The sequence below is a fragment of the Dermacentor albipictus genome, chromosome 4 (assembly GCF_038994185.2).
Source record: "Dermacentor albipictus isolate Rhodes 1998 colony chromosome 4, USDA_Dalb.pri_finalv2, whole genome shotgun sequence".
NCBI classification, from domain to species: Eukaryota; Metazoa; Arthropoda; class Arachnida; order Ixodida; family Ixodidae; genus Dermacentor; species Dermacentor albipictus.
In genome coordinates this window covers 61,157,813-61,172,954 of record NC_091824.1, presented here as the reverse complement: position 1 = coordinate 61,172,954, position 15,142 = coordinate 61,157,813, and positions in this window count along the sequence as shown.

The window sequence follows — 15,142 nt, the reverse complement described above, 5'->3', positions numbered from 1 at the left end:
GTCGCGTTTGTTGTGAGCACTCGGCCCCAGTGCCGACCCGTTCATGTCCTGTATGATAACCTGTATATAATGTATAAAGTCCCTTTTGTTATTCTCATCGACGCCAGGCTCGGAGTCTTCGCTATCAACGCTCTGTCACGAAACGGGTGACGAGCGCTACGGGACCACAAAGCCGAAATCGTGGTGCAGCGGTACAAGTTCGTAACACTGGCGGCACCGGTTGGATGTCGTAACACTGGTGGCACCGGTTGGAAGTTCGTAACAGCGTTGAGCCCTCCGCTACGTGGTTCCATTCCGACTGTAGTGCAATGCCAGGCCGACCCGCGGCAGAGGTGAAGCCGGCGTTAAGAACTCCTCACACATGGGCCGATCCAGAAGGTAGTGCAATACCGGGCCCACCTGCGGCGGAGGTGAAGCAGGCGTTGAGCGCTCCGCTACGTGGGTCCATCCCTACGGTAGTGCAATGCCAGGCCGACCCGCGTCAGAGGTGAAGCAGGCTTGTTAAGCACTCCGCACACGTGGGTCGATCCCGAAGGTAGTGCAATGCCGGGCCAAAACTACACCGGAAAAAACCACAGAAGGTTAGTCATATATTCAGCTTTCGCTTTAAACGGCAGCAAAATGTTGACCTCCGAATAGATTTATTTATCGGCGCTTTAGGAATGTGTGTGAGGATTGGTGGCGTGGGCGGGGAGGGGAATTGTATGTCGCTTAATTTTCGGGGGGGGGGGGGAAGGAGCCGAGCCACCCCGGGACGCCCCCACCCTTGTGTACGTGCCTGTGCTGCACCAAGGTTGAGCTTCTTTTTTCTTTTACTGTGCCCTGAATCACGGCTGTAGCTTAACGCGTTAAGCAAGGCAACACTGGAGATACCGGACATGATGCAAATGTCGCTTGCACGTGAGAATGATTTGTAACTCTTGGCGTGGGCCAAATATTATATAGAAAGAGATTCTAGAGCGGACACCTTGATACAACAGACACTTTCTTTAAGAAGCATCTTTTCTGGCTTCCTTAAATAACTGCTTTAATCAAGTTTCCGTCCGTCCGTCCGTCCGTCCGTCCGTCCGTCCGTCCGTCCGTCCGTCCGTCCGTCCGTCCGTCCGTCCGTCCGTCCGTCCGTCTGTCTGTCTGTCTGTCTGTCTGTCTGTCTGTCTGTCTGTCTGTCTGTCTGTCTGTCTGTCTGTCTGTCTGTCCGTCCGTCCCTCTTATGCCGTTCAAGTGAGCTTGGGCAAGTAGGTGTGCGGTCGCGGTCACAACACCGTCGTGGTTGATTGTTTCACTAATTTATTCAGGATATGCATGACATGACTGCATGCATAGAAGTATTGAAACTATTAGACTGGGAAAGCTTAATAGTGAGTATCAACGGCCAATATCTCAACAACATTCGGTTCGCAGATGACATTGTCCTGTTCAGCAACACTGGGGATGAATTGCAACAAATGATATAGGACCTCAGCAAGTGTAAGAGTATGGTTGAGGAGTAATATGCAGAAGAATGATTGAGGACCTTAGCAAGTGTAAGAGTATGGTTGAAGAGCAATACGCGGAAGACAAAGATAACGCTCTCAACCTCTTTGTAGCCATTGCCCTCCATTCATTTGGACGAACTGTCGTGCTGAAGTATCAGCACCTACAACACGGAGAACCATATAGATTCATAGGATTGCTAAGTAAAATATGCAGAAGGACTTTAGCAAGTGTAAGAGTATGGTTGAAGAGCTATACGCGGAAGACAGAGATAACGCTCTCAGCCTCTTCGTAGCCATTGGCCTGCATTCATTTGGACGAAGTGTCATGCTGAACTATCATCACCTACAACACGGAGAATCGCACCGATTCACGGGATTGCTAAGGAAGCCAGCTCTCTCAGCCGCTTTGTAGCCATTGGTCTCCATTCCTTTGGACGAACTGCCGTGCTGAAGTATAAGCACCTGCACCACGGAGACCGATAGAGTTTCACGGGATTGTAAAATATGCAGAAGAATGATTGAGGACCTTAGCAAGTGTAAAAGTATGGTTGAAGAGCTGTACGCAGAAGACAGAGATAACGCTCTCAGCCTCTTCGTAGCCAATGGCCTGCATTCATTTGGACGAACTGTCGTGCTGAAGTATCAGCACCTACAAAACGGAGGGAGCCAGCTAATGAGCTAAGGGAGCCACCTCTTTAGCCGAGTGATTCAGATAAGCTTACTTGTAAAGCCTCCGTTCTTGCTCAAGGTAGTTTCTAAGTATTGCATGTATATCTAATAATGAGCCCTGGAAAACCTATTTTTGCTGATATATTTGTAAATGACTTTGGAATTGCGGCATATTCTTTAGTATAACCTCTAAAATCAACGATTAGAAGCGTTATTCGCCTCCATTCATATGGACGAAATGATAATGGATCGTGCATAAGTACCAGCACCTACAACACAGAGACACAATCGCTAAAGTTCGATCGCTAATGTGTTCTTTAGGCTAACATATATAAAATCAACGATGACAATACTTCAGGTTTCTGATATGGTTCGATCGAACCCCTGACGCCACAGACACAGCAGCGTGACAATTCAAACCGCGCAAGTGCTTCTCTAATGCCGACGCCAACTACAGTCCAGCATGTCTACGACGAACGCCACAAGAACGGACCGACCTGTATAACGAACGAATAACTCTGTCCCTGTTCTTGTGTGAGCTGTGCGCTGCGCGACTTTTACAGTGAACTGACCTGTAAAACGAAGGATTTCAGCGGCACAATGCCTGAATACATCGAGACGTGAAAACATATATAGAATTGGGCTCAAATTTCGCATTTGGTGACATGTTTTGGCGTCTTTGAGCCGTCGGCCTTCTCTTTATCACGGCGGATTTTCAGCCTCGTGGGACATATAATGCTTCCACATTAAAATTCGCTCCAACTGCCCATATAGTTGTTATAGAATATTCAATGTACACGTAAATACTACAATGCCTGAATACGTCGTCAGGTGAAAACACGTATAGAGCCGTGCTCAAATTTCGCATTTGGTGAAACATTTGGCGTGTATGAGCCGTACTTATAAATAAATAAATAAATAAATAAATAAATAAATAAATAAATAAATAAATAAATAAATAAATAAATAAATAAATAATCTTGCAGTGGTGCTAGTACAAAGAATGCGTGCACTTGACGGTGACCTCGATAGTCAATGCATGCGAAAATGTAAGTCGATGTTAGTAATATCGTTAAGTAAGCGATATAACGGTGTTATGTACAGTGCGAAAAGGTAGGATATAAATGTTTTGTCTGCGCTGATTGTAAGAGAGTGGACAACACGCTTTTTTCAGCTGCCGTACGGTTTCAGCTGCCCTGCGGTGGCAATTGGAAAAACGGAATCTGGATGGCGTACATTTGGCACCTCCGATAATCCGGAAAGGAACCACTACCGTCTAGGGATCCTAAACAGAGAGGCTGCATATGCAAGCTTGAATTCGTGTTCCCTTTAACGTGACGAGTGCCTCGCCATTTCTTTTTTCCTTGGGAATCCTGACATGCGATCACCATTGGCCTGTTAATGCTCAATATGAGGCCTTCAGGACCAGGACAGCTTAAAATTTGCAAGCTCGAACGTACATACCTTCCATGTATTTTTGTAGATGGCTTCCAGCGGAGTAATCATGATATTATAAATATGAAAGTAAACGTGTCGTCAAAGAAACACATACTGAGCATAGTCGATGAATACGCTAAGGCCCTACAATACAACGGATCTCTTCGTATAACTTATATGCTCGGTGACAAGCTGAGAACAAAGTACAAGCTTCACCCACGAAACTGCTCAGCATTTACCCTTTGCGCTTCTACGCATCAAGATATTTTCATATAGACGCCGATATTGAAAGTAGTTCGTCTCGGCCATGACCACGGAATTGAGCAAACGCGGTTGGATGGCACATTTGTTCAAATTATTTTGGAGCTGGATGCCGGTGTATAGACGCTGCATTGACAAAGAATCCTTTCTTGTATTGAAGTAAGGCACGTTGTTGGGCTAGTCGGTACATAGGTTAAGCAAAATTTTAAACTGCGCGAGGAAGACAGGACATGAACCGAAACATAGACGCACGCACAGCGCACAGACTTCCGATTGGCTTTATTTCGTGAAGGCAGGGAATTTATAAGGTTCTACGAAATAGAAAAACAAGGAACAATCGCAATGAAATTGTGCACGAGGCAGTGACAAAAAATAGCAAGGCCACGTGTGCATTAAGAGTGAGGGAGAGTCCTAATGTACCTGTAGGTGAAGAAAAACCAGACAAACGTTGGTGCCTCGTGTCCACAAATTATATTTTTAGCCGAGCCCGCGCAATCAGGCAGGAGCCTGATTCCGGCGATTCTACTGCTATCGCGCCGTCAGCGTGCTGGGCGTGTCCTCGTCGTCTTTTGTGATCGGACCAATGTGGCAAGTAGAAGTGCGCTACAGGGCCCACCTCCTCCTAGCGAGGAAGCCTTGAGCTGGACGAATGGCAAAGCGCGGATGGCGGTGGTGCGAAACGTACGCAGTGAGTAGGACTGGCCTGGTCGAGAAGGATTGGGACAGCAGTAGTGGCTAAAACGTCGGAGTCCAAGTACGCAGGCTTCAGAAGGCCGACGGAGACCGTATCTTCCGAACCGTTGATGAGCAATGGAAAGTGTTTAGATGCACGCTTGAGTACTTTGAACGGACCATCATACGGGGGCCGTAAGGGAGGACGCACAGCGTCGTGGCGCACAAAGACGTGCGTGCAGTTCTCAAGGCCAGGGTTCACGTATACATGCCGGGAAGAACGTCGTTGTCGGAGGGGGAGGGGGGAGTAGGACAGTACGCATAGGACTGCTTAGACGGTTGGCGTAGTCGGAAACGTCAGCACGTATGGTGGGCGAGTCGTCGAAGAATTCGCCACGGACTCATAGAGTGGTGCCAAACGTAAGCTCGTCGGTGCTGGTGGAAGACTCACTGCTAAGAGCATTGAGGAGGCCAAGCATAACGAAAGGAAGGCGCTCGATCGATGATGAAGGAAAAGTCGTAGCCATGAGTGAAGCCTTCAGTTGCCGTTGAAAAGTTCGATGATTCCGTTGCATATCGGGTGATAGGAGGTAGTCTTGATGTGATTTACGCGGAGTAGCCGAGATAGATTGGCGAACAATGTTGAGTCGAATTGGTGACCATGGTCAGTCCTAATGGTGGAAGGGACACCGTAACGGCTGATTCAAGTGCTATGAGTGCTCGAGCTATCAACTCCACCGTTATTTCCAGGAGGGGCATCGCTTCAGGATATCTGGTGAACCTGTCGATGCAGGCTAACAGGTAGCGATGGTTCTCTCAGGGAGGAAGGGGGCCAACAATATCCACGTGCAGATGGCTGAAGCGGACATCCGGGGATGGTGATGTGCCAAGAGGAGTCGTCTTAAGGTGGTTATAGGGGCGGTCGACGTGCGGGGAGCGTAGAATATCGCGAACAATCGCAGCAATAATAGGTGGAGGCCCTCCAACAACGCGGTTTAACACGGTCAAGTGCGACCGAAGGCGGTGGTGACGGAACAAGGATTCGATGGTAAGGAACTAAAGTTTCGAGTCCGTCGACCAGAACTCCGGGAGCTTGAGAGCGGAGATCGCGGGGTAGTGGGGCTGACGGCAGTACTTGATCGGGAGAATCCGAGGCGATGACTGACTGGATAGAAGGCGGACTGCGAAGACAGCGGGGCTCGAGCTCCTTGCAGCGATAAGCCCAGAGAAGCAACCAGCGGTAGGCACTCGGAGCGAAGTCCGGAGTCAGCAATTTGTGGGTGAATAAATACCAGACAGACGTTGGTGCCTGGTATGGTATGGTAAAACTCTGGTATGGTATGGTCCAGCAGATCGTGAGTCATCACGAAGCGGGCCGCTCACGCGTGGGAATGGGAAGGCCAAGCCTCTCAGCCGCATCGTGGGTCTGCTGGCCAGCCCAGAGTTGGACAGTCAGAAGAGGGCTGCAGAGAACCGCCTCCCATCCGGCGGAGCTGTTATCGATGATAACAGCTCGGCCAGATGGGAGGCGGTTCTGGCAGTGACCTGGCAGTGACCGAGCACACTGTCAGAGTGCGTGTTCTAACGTGGCTATTTCTGCACAATCGCCGCAACTCCGCTGCGATGCGGCAAGCCCGCTCAATCAGGCGGGAGCCCGATTCTGCCGATTCCACTGCTGGCGCACAGTCAGCGCACTGGGCATGTCCCCGTTGTTTTTGTGACCGGAATATTGTGGCGCGCAGAAGTGCGCTACCCATGGCCATCTAAAAATTCTATTTCCTTCCTTGATAGTGATAAATAAAATGAGCTAACGCAATTGTTGTCACCCCTTTTGCGATGTGGAATGCCTCGATAACTTCTCTTTCTCTTTTGGATTTTCACTTTGAAAGGAATTTAGTCTGTTCCAGATACGGAAAACAGATTTGGCTGTCGCATCACTCGCAGTGCAAAGGAAGATTACGGCCCATGTCGGTGCGGATGGATCGCTCGTGTTCCCATGCACCCGCATTGAAACTGTATCTCGCAGATAACATTAGAGATGCATTTAGTGAACTTGTTCTGATGGTTCTTCTTGCATGAGCTATACTTTTTTTGTGCAAATAGCCAGTAGTGAGCATACCTTCTCGAGTTTGCAAGGGGCTGAAAAACCGACCTGAATCCCATATCTGTCTGCAACCTTCTTAATGTTACCGGATAGAAAATGGAAATACGGCATGAGAAAACGTGGCTTTTGGTCCAAGCGTTGTTCTTCTTCTTTTGCCTGCCGCAAGGACGAATTATGGCAAGTGGACAACTCTCTACACCGGCACAGCAATATGGAATGCATTACCTTTCGAAATTAGGTCATCACATAACGTTCATACATTCTCCACGCGCAGCAACAAATATACTTCGTTCAGGAATTAACCGAATCATGTGAATTTTCTAATTAACTCTTAATATTTTTTTCATTTTCCTGTATACCTTTTCTTTTTGTATAAATTATTGATTTTATTGATAACGAAACGACTTTCATCTCTCATGTCAGGTTGATTTTTCTTATTCGTTGTTATTCTGATTGTTCAGACGCTTCTGATTCTTTTTCCTGTTTTTTTTTCAATATTTATTATTTCCATTAACTTATGTATGCAATTTCTTGTTATAGATAAGGGATCAACTTACATAATTATTGTAATTGTTCATAAATCCATAGATATTGCTGTATTTGCTAATAACCCTATTTGTGTAATCATAGGAGGTCCCCCTGACAGTTTTTTCAGTACTCTGGGACCTCCTGCTGTAATACTGTTATCCTGTAACTCCAACATGACTGTTGCAATTGCAATAAGCCTGACTTGACATCATGCATGTTAGCAAGGCTTCGTTTTTAATGAAGCAGGTACAGGAAATCGCTATGTGTCGACGTTACGCAGGGTATGCCTAATAACAATGTCTAAGCACAAGAAAAGGTGACGTAAGAAGGCAAGAAAACGCTACCACTAGACACGACAGCGGTTGCGGGGAAACGGGGTAAACTTATGTTCAAGGTACGGTACGGTTCGTTTATGCTATTTCTGAAAAATAAACACCATGCAAATATGTCAAGCAGAAAACTTATGCAGGGCGTGCAGAAGCAGAGCCGCATTAATTAAAGCGCACCGCAGGGCCTAGGCGACACAACGGAAGCTGGCACACGTCAAATCAACGCTTCTGTGCCCGCCGCAACAGCTTTGCGGCCGCATTTCGACGGAGGCGAAATAAAAATTGCTCGCGCACTTTGATTTAGGGCCCGTTGAGGAACACTACGGTGCTAAAATTAATCCGAAGTGCGCCACTACGGCGTGCCTCATAATCCGACTGTGGTTTTGGCACGTACAGCCCATAATTCAAATAAAGTTTAATTCTTGTGCCACGATGCGACGTGCCATGTGAGGCTACGACAATGCTCAACCCTGTCAGAGGTTATGAAATTTGGCGCACAAGAATTCCTCAGACAAACACACCTCCCTAGGTGCACTACGCAGATAAACAGCAGTGTTGCATGTGAGGTAACGTTTAATACCATCTCGCCACTTTCGTGTTGGACTGAACGTTGAAGAAATTAAGCATTCGCCGTCGACATCACCGCTAATTATGGTAAATCAAACAGGACCGAAAGCTTCGCGTACATCGATTCCCCCATTTCGTGGGATCCGTATAAACTTTTAAAGCATGAAAAGCTTTTAGCTCCCGTTGTCAGCGACTTTGAGCCAAAAGCCAGAGCCTCCAGCTGACCACTCAAGCTAGAACGTTCGGGTAAGTTGCGAGAACAAAACTAGATCCGCCCACCCTTTGTATAGGACCGCATTATATACTCTAGTTACTCCCAAACAACTTACAAAATATATTGCTTCCGAGTTCTTCCTAATGCTTGTTCACGGTATCACTCAAGCTGCAACTTCTAGTACGCTGAAGTTTTATTTGAAATTTCCAATACCGGCGTTTTTCTTTTTTTGGCACTGAGACAGAGTCGCCTGTGCTCCTTTCAACGCCAGCGGTCCGTGAGGTAACGCCGGTAGCGTCCGGCGCACCGCAATGAGGTTCTGTCTGTGACGAGAAAATATTGCGCCCATGTAGAGCAGTGCACAGTATGGCGTGGTACGGCGTGGTGTGGTGGGGCATGGCGTTGCGAACATGCACTACACCCATTTCAAGATTGTGCTGGCTACCATCTCCACCCAATCTGCTTTGCCGGTTGCCATTTCATTCTTACATCTACTCTCGATTTCGGGAGAGCCAGTAATTTCTTTTTGCCTACCCAGCGGCACTTTGTGATGACACACCGACCAATCGACCGACCGATTGACCAGAGGAGCGCACTACGTGAAGAATCCGTTCGCGATCTGTGGAATACCTATCGCCATTTAAAAAAAAAACATAAAAGAAAAATAGCTCAGGGTTTTCTGCCTACTTTCGGTAACTCTGCTGATTGTGCCGCGCTCTGGTAAGACCATTTATTGGGGGAGCATACCAATACTAAAATGTTGTACACGTGTATTTGCGCATGCACGCACACACGTAACTCACACGCAACACAAGCTGACTCGTGCTTTTTAAAGATTTTTAACGCACATTTAGCATGTCGGATGGCGTGTTTTCTAGAGTGAAGTGCGTTGGTGGAATTAGACGATTAGCGCCCGCCAACCGTGATAGCGAGCTAGCTAGGCGATATCGACCGAGTTCTCCGTCAAACGGCAAAAAAAAAAAAAACAGAGCTATCAGTTTTGCTGTAAATCCGTCGCCGGGTCGTGTAAAAGCACACTACTTGGCTTTATTTTGTCGAAGGGAAATGTGAGAGAAAGGGAGCGGAGGGGTGGCCGACAAGAGGGTGTCCGTATAAAAAGCAATACCGGGAGGAGTGAGCCAGGATAGTGAAAACATAAGAGCGGGGCTACCTGCGCCTTGCAAGGCAGTCGACCCGACGCCTACTCTCAATGTAATCTGCGTCTTGCGCAATACTCAGTCCGCATCGACAGAACAACACACTCAAGTACCACTGTCTACGAACCTCTCGCATCACCTGTGGAGCGAGGCGGTGCGAAATTGTCGTAACCGTAGACATAACAGTGTTATACACAAGAACACTTCAAACGTGAGTACTGCCTCTTTTGGCTGCTATCGCACACCAGTCGCTTTCGCGTGGTGGACAAGCAGCGACACTGAACTGGACTCACACGGTGAGTACAGTAAGCTTATTATTATTTCATAATAAAAGCTCCGACCTGCAGCAAACAACTCTGGGCCGTCCAGCGAGCCGAGGAAGCTGCCAAGGGCCAACAACCCTTGGCTGAAACTTAGGCGGGGTGCAGTCCCACCCCACCAAATCGCAGGGCACTGAATAAAGTTATTTGAATGAATGAATAAAGGGACACTAAACGACAAACATGTTTAATCTTTGTTGCTAAGGCTTTTGCGATAGCAAAACAGCCACTGATGGCATGTAAGGATGCTTTGTAAGTCAGAATGGACGTGAAACAAGATAAGTAGTGGCGGTAACGCTCTCGATCTTGTGCAGTGACTCGCCGTGAGGTCATGGATTTTGACAGCGTCTTTTCTCGGTTATTGCTAACCGTTTAAAAGGATTACATTGCATTTCAATTGAACCAAAAGGCTCAGCTTCGCAAGCTTTAAGAACATCTCCTTCGCCAAAACGGCCAAAATAAACAATGAAGTAGAAGGAACTTTTTAAATCCGTGACGGGACATATGACGCATACAGGCGCTTAGCTATTGGTGCGAAATCCGAAACAAGAAAGTTCGGGCCTCCATTTTCTCTAGTAATACTCAACCTTTTCCTGTCACCTAACTAAGGAGAGACTTTTGAATGGATACTTAAATAACATCAAGTTACTAATAGAGCCCTTTAGTGTCCCTTTATGTTGGTTGACATGTGAAGCTAACTTAACATTCGCCCGCGTTCTAGGTGTCACGTGGAACCTACGTCATAGTGGCGTATTATCCGTGCAGACTGCCCCCGCTCATCCATCCATACAGCCCCATACAGCGAAAAAAATGAAGATGCAAAAGTTACCTATCACGTTACCTTGTGCCAGTGTAGGCGGATCTTGGTATTTTTATTACTATTGAAATGCAGTACACATCTTTTCATTATAAGCTATTTCTTACAATGCGCAGATAGGCCTTCGTTTGTAGCGCGTAGAAAATGGGCGGTGCCTTCGCCTTCTTTTTCGATCAGTTGGCTTGGCTCGTCTATGGGCAGCGTAACGACGCCGGGGTACACCCAGCCATAACGGAGAAGTGTACTTGGGGAAAACGTGGTACCAATATAAGAATAACCGCTGCCAAAACGCAAGATTATTGTACCAGTTTTTATTTGAAAAAGTGGCTGCAAATGTAAAGATATAGGTGGTCAACAGCAATTGCACTCACTCCTCTGAAAGCAGAACGATGTGCGGCTTTTACAATGTGCGAGGCGGGCGATCGGCATAGCTCTCACTTCTCGGCGTTGCTTGGAACCGAGACTCTTTCATTTATTAGAGGCTGCTCAAGCCGAAAAATTCCGCTTATAAAATGCCCACGCGCTTTTGAAAGTAACCGATGCTGGTGTAAACACTACCGAGGGTGAGCTTTTCGTTGCACCACAAAAAATCTGGGGAGCACAGTCGGCGATCGTCGAAAATCTTATCTACGGGTAGATCAGATTTATGAATAGCGTTGGCTATCCGTACATGACCCAGCGTGGGTTCCAGCGTAATCGCTGGTGTTGGCGGGCATTGTAGGCTGTATAACATTATTTACGTTGCGCGTGCTAGCTGATTACACTAGGTTCGGTGGCAACGTAGACAGCAGATAGAACCAGCGATGACGTTCGAGAAAGTTCCGATAAAGGCGCGTCTTGCGTCAGGCGGTAAAATTGTAACAGCGGTTAGTCAGTGAAAAGGGGTCACCGGGAAAAACATAAGCAACGTACGCACGCGTCAATACGACGCCTTTTGCGCATTTGGCATGCGAACTTCTATGTTTATTCTGGCAGGCACGCGGTACTATGCCTTCCTGGTCCTTTGTTTTGCATAAACCCAGCGAATTATAGGATGACCTCCCAAATAGCACAGACATTTACTTTGCTAAGTTTTTTATGCGAAGCATATTACTAGAGCTCAACCCAGCTCCTCAGGCGCGGCGGTGTCGCCTTCAATACCACGTGACACCGTGACGTCACGACAGAGGAGAAACGGGGCTCCAACTCGCGCCGTCGCTCGCGGCGTCGCGGCGTTATATAAGCAGCTGCGCTTGCCTCTGCTAGGGACGTATTCTGAAACGTTCGCCGCGGCGAACTTTTCGCACTGGCCACGCCTCCGCCGTAGCGGCGCGCGCTGAATGGCTGCTTTGACAAAACCGGAAATGCACTTGCGCCACCTGAATTTCCGGTTTTGTCAAAGCAGCCATTCAGAGCGCGCCGCTACGGCGGAGGCGTGGCCAGTGCGAAAAGTTCGCCGCGGCGAACGTTTCAGAATACGTCCCCTAGACACTCACGAGGTGAGATGCCCGCTGGAGACAGAGCTGTTCGTTGGAATGAGAAGCGAAGGTTGCGGCGTGCTACAGAGACTGTTTCTAGGTAGCTTTGCTACGGCGCAGAGACTACGCGCCCCGCATCGGACGCGGTGAGCGTCGAGCAACGCAGCGTTCGGCGCGACAACGAAATGTGCGCCTGAGCAAGCGCCGCACGCCTGAGCCGACGCCGACGACACCGGCTTTTCTGCGACACGAGCTCCTTAACGCTGTCGCGTTAAAATACAGGCTAGTATGCTTCGCATCCTGGGCTTAACTTTAGCTAAGCCACAGCCAGTTTTTTCTTGTTTCCGTTTCCATTATAAGCATACGTATATGCGTGTGCCCAATGCATGTCACTTAGTTAACTTTAGTGAAATACAACATAATGATATAAGACAAGCGCACTTTTGGTTGGGCAGGCTAGGTGAGGAAACCGAGGCAGGAAAAGGCGTGGGCGAGATCAACCAGCCTTCGATACAGGGTTTCACCTAACGGCCTGCCCAGCGACATCGTACCCTGGTTGGCATTCCTGTATGTCGAAGAGGAGCAAATAATGGTGGAAGCTTGTTCCGTGAACTGAGGGACGTTCCTCTACGCTGTGCTCTTTACGGGGGCAGAAGCGTCTTACGTGCCAGGTATATGCCTGCATGGACTCGCCCAAGTCTAAAACAGCACGAGAAGATTATTAGGCCAGTAAGTTGGTGGTATACGGGGTAATCATTTCTAAGTTTTTCGCAATTTTTAAAACTCGCCTGTCGCAGATAGCGTAATTCTTACTCTTGAGCTGGATTATTGGAAGAGGCGAAGATTACTAGCTCGAGAAATTGCAATACATATTCAAACATAATTACCAAGAACTGAGTAATTAACTTCTTAATTATTTTATGGCACATATTGCAATTTGGGAATTCTAGCCGGTGCTTCGTCTCATGCTGATTGCAGAAAGCACATTGGGCCTGTGTCATACTTTTGCCGATGCTGCTTGCTATCTTAGCCATGACTGGGTGGCCACATTTTGTACGTTTAAACACAAAGTTGAATAAACGACTGTGGTGAAATATATTGAAAAGAAATGCTTACGTTGCCACAAGTGCAGCAGTCAGAACATGTTACAAGCACATGCGCATAGTAAGATGCACACGAAGGCTAAATACATATACAGAGGGAGAGACAGAATCGACTTTTATTATTGCCAGCAATCACGAGGGCCGTCGCAGCCTCCCTCCGCCTAGCGGACTACCGATATCTCTTGGGTCTCGGCGGCTGCTTCGGCTAGCTGAACGGCCCAGACCTGGTCTCGCTGGTCTGAGCTGAGCAGCAGGGTTGCCTGCTGCTTAGCTCGGTTTTCGGTTGCCGGATCATAGACAAAACGCGCCACAAGCACCTAAGGCCGGTCCTCCCGCACAAACCGGGAAGAAGTTGGTGGACTCCGGAGCCGCAGATCGAAAAGACAAGAATGCGGGCCTTGCGGCGCAGGTTCCAGAGGTGCTGGGACGAAGCGCTTCGGCCGATCCACCGACAACAGTACTCACTTCGCTGTACTGTTGTCGGTGGATCGGCCGAAGCGCTTCGTCCCAGCACCTCTGGAACCTGCGCCGCAAGGCCCGCATTCTTGTCTTTTCGATCTGCAGCTCCGGAGTCCACCAACTTCTTCCCGGTTTGTGCGGGAGGACCGGCCTTAGGTGCTTGTGGCGCGTTTTGTCCATGATCCGGCAACCGAAAACCGAAAACCGGCAGCAGCACTGCTGCCGGTTTTGAATTTTCCGACCCTCGAAAGGAGCCGCCTTCGAGCATGCCCATAGAATATGTGGTAGATCCGCCCTACCCATATATAATTTGCATTGCTTATTGTATTGACATGGATAGAATCTGCTGCAGGCCATCGGACTTCTGCCGAATTGGCCACCATCTATTAGAAAAGAAAGCACAAGCCAACACTGCAATGAGACCGCGCATGATCACGCTGCTTGCCGGGTCCATAGGCTATATATGGGAAGCATAAGTGGAGCCTAGCAGTTACCTAGGGGTAGCAGTTACGGACGTTGTTGCATTCCGCAGCCGACCACTCAAGTGTAGGCGTGTGTTGAATTGGGCTGGTTGGTTCATGATGAAGGGGGTAAAAACAGCGCAAAGGACAGGACGAAAACATAGATGACGTACACAACGCTGGTACATCGTCTTTGCTTTCGTTCTGTCCTTCGCACAGCTTTTACCCCCTGCGTCACTCAGGTGTGTTCATTGTCCAGCTGTACTTAGGCACACCTTTTATTCGCTATATCTTAAAAATGTAATGTGGTCTCCTCAAAATTTCACAGTGCTTGTATTCTGAAACTTGCAAAGGTAAACAGTTTTATTCAGTTGTTTATCAAGAAAGCTCATATAGTAGCTTAGAGATACTGCTGCATTGGGCAGTTTTTCGAAGAGGGACGGCGAGGGTTTGACGACGACGAGTGACGGGCAATCGGTGAGCGAGGACGCCGGTTCTGTGGTGACGGCGAGCGGCGGTCGTAAAGTGGAGTTAGATCAGCAACAAATAAAGTACAGCGGGTCATTGAGGGCATGAAAGGGCGAGGACTGGCTCTCTTCTGGGCGGTATGTGTAGGCAGGACGAGGAGACGAAAGCCGATCATACCGACAATAGCCGGAAATATGACCTATCCCGTCGCTGTTAAAGCATATTGGCTTGTCATGTGGGCGCCACTGGTTTGGGTCACGGTATCCGAGGTAGGTGGACTGTGGGCGGCGAGATCGAAAATAATTGCTGACAGTATGGCTACTTACAGCACGGATGGGATGGATGTCTGCCTTCGCCAACTCTTCGCGTGCAACAGCTTGAAACAAATATACTGCCGGGCGGGACTCGTCGTAAGAACAAGCCGGAGGAACCGACGGAGACATTCGCACGATGAGGTAGCGGTGGCATTAGGGAGCCGAACGAATTGTTGTGAGACACGACAGCTTCTTCAAAGCGTCAACACTCTCCATAATGTCGTCGACGGTCGAGCGGTTCTTGTAGACGAGTAAATTAGAGGCGTCGTCGGCGATACCTTTAAGAATGTGGCTTACTTTTTCAGCTTGGGGAATTTTGTCCTCGACCCG